Genomic DNA, 4742 nt, shown 5'->3' with positions numbered 1-4742 from the left:
GGGCTGTTTACACAGTTCTTGCTCTGGTCAGAAACTCCAGCAGTCCTCTTTGTACCAATCACCTCCAGTGAATAATGTCTCTTGCTACACAGTCTAAGCACACACTGCATCAGTGCATGCAAGCTGCCAGCAGAATCTGCATTGCCAGATGGTCTGGTGGAGTTGAAGGGATGGGGCTGAAGCTTGCCCTGCAACACTGAGAGTCAGTCTAAGACCATGAACACCTGTGAGAATGGCCCAGCAGACCTCCGAATTGGTGGCCTCATTGCTCCACACAACCCCTGAACCACTCCTTACCTCTGTCCCTTACTTCTGTCTCCCCATCTTAAGAGTCAAGCACCCACTTTCTGCTCCCCCCGTCACAGTCTCTCTGACATCTCTGGTCCTTCCCATCAAAAGCTTCTTGTAATCTTCACACGCCTCAGCTACAGCATCTCTGCAGTCTTTTCAGGGAAAGTCCTGCCTTCTAACTGGGCTGTATGTTGCCAACCCCTGGCTTAAATGGCCAGCAACTCCATAGCAAAGGCTGAACAACAGCTGTATTGTGCCTCACTGTCCAATTTAAGGGAGGCTCCTTGAATCTGTTGAGTGGATTACCTGATATATACATTTGCTGGTACAGGAGACCTTTGATGAGTTACATGAACTGGGGCTGTCAAAGGGTGAGACAGGCCATTAAGCAGGAGTCTGCTCTGCTAGACAAAAGCACTGAGGACAACCTGAAATGAAAAGCCTTACAGTGTACTGGCTGCTGTGGAACAGCCACCTGCAGGCAGCCCGGTGGGTAAAAGGCAGCTGAAAGCTGGAGCCCCTTATGTCCCCATGGCTTTCCTGCACTATCTGCTGTCTGGAGCAGCACAGCAGGAGCAGGAAGAGGAGGAGCTGCTGGCAGTGAGCAGTACCAGGGCAGCTGCTGGAGGTGAGCATTACCTGGGTGGCTGCAGCTGCACTAGGAGCAGCCCAGCTGAGAAGCTGGGGTGGGCTGCAAGGCAGCAGGCTGCCCTGGGCAGGACTGGCCCCATGTAGAGTGCTGCTGGGGCTGGATGGGAGGGTGGGATAGGGCAGACTGCACTGCACCACCCAGGCAAGCTCTGTTGCACATGTCCCCTGCCCCTGCCTCCCTCCCTCTCCCCACCCCTAGCTGGTTCCTGGGACCTGGCCTGTAGGCAGCACCCCCCATATCCACCCTCCACATGCCTACTCTACATATGTGCCCACACCTCCCACCTCCTACACCCTTCCATGTGCCCATAACCCACCCCAGCCCCATACATAATATACAGAAGTACGACTTGATTTTGAGCTATTATGCAATCACCTGCATATACGCTACTCAAAAAAACCCTATAAATCAGGACAAAAATTGTTCTTTGAAATAAAATTAAAATACGTTATGATTTTAGTACCTAATTTGTTTTTTATCTATAAGTTGTTAAAATGGTATCTTCTGAAAGAATTTGTGGGTGTGGCCCTTGACAGCTCACCAAAATTCACGAAGTGGCTTGCCAACCAAAATAATTGTTGCAACCTTGCCTTACATGCATCCTCATTCATGTCAAAGAGCACCTCAGAGTGAAGGAGCAGTTTTTATATAGCAGAGACCTTTGGTTATTAGTACAAAATCCCACCACTGGATGCCTCTGCCAAGGACATGAGGAGGGTACTTCTGCAGCAGAAACCATACAGCAAGAACACTGATGAGGAAGGGCCGTGCTCAGTAGAGACCAGCCTGGTGTGATTCCATGTACCCCCTCAGCTGCACTTTTCATGGACAAGGCATTCTTAGGGGCAACTGAGTGCAAACTACCAGAGCTACACTGATTCTTGTATCAACATTAATTTCCTTGTTGCTACTTCAGTGTAATTACACCAGACAGAGAACTGATCCCTAGCTTCATTTTTATAGAGGCGCACTGATACATCAGTCCTATACTGGATCCACACCAATATAAGGAAAATCGTCAGTATTGGCATTGACTTTTTTTGGCTAACGTGGCTGATAATGTTGCCGATAAATGCTGCATGCATGCACACAGTTGCAGTGCAGCATGCAGGTGGCCAGGAGCCCAGCCCAGCAGCATAGAGAGCAGTGTCTGGCTGGTAAATCTGTGGTGGAAGGGGTGGAGGGAGGGGCAGATTGAGGCCCCTGTGGTGAAAGAGGGAGTGGGACAGGCACTGCACAGCTGGGGTGGGGCATGGGAAGGAGCTGCGAGCAGCCTTTCCACAGGGGAAGTGGGAGGGGGCGGCTCCCACTGCTACAAGTACCCCAGGAGGTCATGGCGGGGTGTGCCCCCCAATCTCTGCATAGAACAAGGGCAGGCTGCCACTGTGGGCTGAGGCTAGGGTGGTGCTGGGCTCTTCTTGGGGTGGGGGGTTTGGGCCAGGGAAGGCAGCAGCGGTGCTGGGAGGAGTGGGGGGGGGGGAGTATGATGAATTCTGTTGTGGCTGCACCACCCCATAGTCCCCCTCCTAGCAGCATTGCTACCGCCCCAAGTGCAGCCCAGCCCAGCCCCCACCAGGAAAAGCCCGGTGCAGACCCAGCCTGCAACGGCAGTCTGCCTTTGTCCCACGTGCAGATTGGGGGGCACATGCCCCTCCATGCCCTCCCAGAGTGTGCATAGCAGTGGGAGCCACTCTCCACCTCGCATTCTCCACTCCCCGCCCCACATCCTCCACTCCCTGCCCTGCATCCTCCAGTTGCTCACAGCTCCACCCCATACCCCACCCTGTTCTGGCTGTGTATCATGTACCCAGCCTCACTCCCTCCCTCACCATGGGGGGTCTCAATCTGCATCCCAATGCCCTTTCTCTTCCCCTACCCATTCCCCCACAGCAGACTTACCAGCCAGATGCTGCTCTCCAAGCTGCCCAGCTGCATATCAACAATCGGATTTGTATCAGACAATATGGCTCATTAAAAATCGGCCATCTGCATTGGCCCAAAAAATCTCTATCGGTACACCCCTAATTTTTTAATAAAACACCTCAACTGTCCTGACTGCAGCTTCAATCCCCTGCTGAGTAGCCAGAACAACTTTCCCTTGTTCTCCTCACCCCACTCCATCCATGTATTTCCAGACAACTATCATCACCTCCCTCCATTTCCCAGACCCTTGATAAGTGACACAAACCAGACCATTTGGTAACCATCATCACTCTTCTGTTTAATCTGCTAAGCGAAAATACCCAAAGAAATAACCACAGTGACAACTAGCCTTTCACCAAATACAGGTAAGTATAAAAAATGCAGTGGTTTGATTTGTTTGGCCAGATTTTATTTAATTAACATCTAACAGTGGACATGGGTTAGCAGCATTCCAGTCGTATCAGCACCAGGAGGCAGTCTGACAGTAGCTCCAACTTGGCAAGGGTGGAATCCTCCATGCAAGATCAAATGCAAGTAACATGTGAGACAAATGTCATTCAAACAAAATGGCTTCAGAGAAGGAAACATTGACAGGTCATCAGGTCAGAGTGGAAGGAATAGTGCACAATGGAAAGGCAGCTGAGTCTTTGGGAAGGAAAGTCTTCTGGAATGACACGTAGGATGTGTCCACCCATGCAAGCATGTGTGCTTTCAGCAGCTCAAATAAAAGCACTGAAAATTTGAGCCGGGACTTTTTGCCTGAGTGCATATGCCCAGACATGCATTTTGGTGTGGTGCAAGTTGTGCCACGTGGGGCAAAATAACCGTGCCTGGCTCGTCCCAGAACTGCAGCCAGAGGGAGCTAGAGCTTGGAGCCAGCACCTGTGCTGGCCCCAGCAGTGTAAAAAGATGCCCTGTCCTGGCCCCATCAGTACAAAGAGCTGCCCTGGCAAGTAGCTCAGGGCTACTTACTCTCAGGAGCTTCTGGAGCCTGGCCAGTTGGTACTTGGGGACACTACCTGCTGTTCCAGCTGGACTACTGAAGCAGCCCTGAGAGTTCCCTGCACCCTCTACCTACTGCCACAGTCTGGCAGTGGGGGCTGCTGCCTGGCTGTGACCTGCTGCCATGTGCTGCCCAGTGTGGTGGCCTGCTTTGAGCTGTCAAAGCATGTCCTTCTGACCGCAATTGGCCAGGAGGTCAGCCAGCCACCTCCAGCTAGCTCCAAGGTACCAGGTCTGAGCAGGCTCCTCTGCCTGGGTCCTGCCACTGACCTCCCTAGCAGGAATTCTGATGTTCCCAGTTTGAAAACTAAAAAATCTCTGATAAAAAAATCCCAAAGTCACTCTGTAAAATATCCCAAAATCCATGTTCCTTCACAATTAAAACTAAAGACCACTATAGAGAGAGAGTGAGCAAGAGAGAGAGAGACAGCGATCATTTGGACAATGTTTTATTAATATATCTACAGTGTTACAGCAATTTGGCAGCTTATCAATGTCTGTATCAACATAATAAAATGATTTCTAAATATGTATATGTTTTGCTGTTTGCCTTTGGCTTTCTTATCATAGAGCAGTTAGAGGTCCCTCTGAACCCTTCACTCATCAGGATGTGGGGACAATTGCTCTTGCAGCCACAGCTCCTGCCAGCAGGTCTCATCCTGTCTGGCAGCTGGGCATGCAGGGTGTGTGCTGGGGAGATGTGGGGTTTGCAGGAGAGCCGTGTGGGGATGTGTGCAGCTGTGGAGGGATGTGGGTCACAGTGGGGTGTGTGCATAGCTGTGGGTGGATTGTGGGGGGGGTGGGGGGGAGCTGCTCAGGAGGAGTGGGTCTCCTACCCCCCACAGGGTGCAGCTCCCCACACAGCTCATGGACT

The sequence above is a fragment of the Crocodylus porosus genome, unplaced genomic scaffold (assembly GCF_001723895.1).
Source record: "Crocodylus porosus isolate Cpor-Errol unplaced genomic scaffold, CroPor_comp1, whole genome shotgun sequence".
In the NCBI taxonomy this organism is placed as follows: Eukaryota; Metazoa; Chordata; order Crocodylia; family Crocodylidae; genus Crocodylus; species Crocodylus porosus.
The sequence above is the reverse complement of the archived record's forward strand: the minus strand, read 5'-3'. Positions refer to the sequence as shown.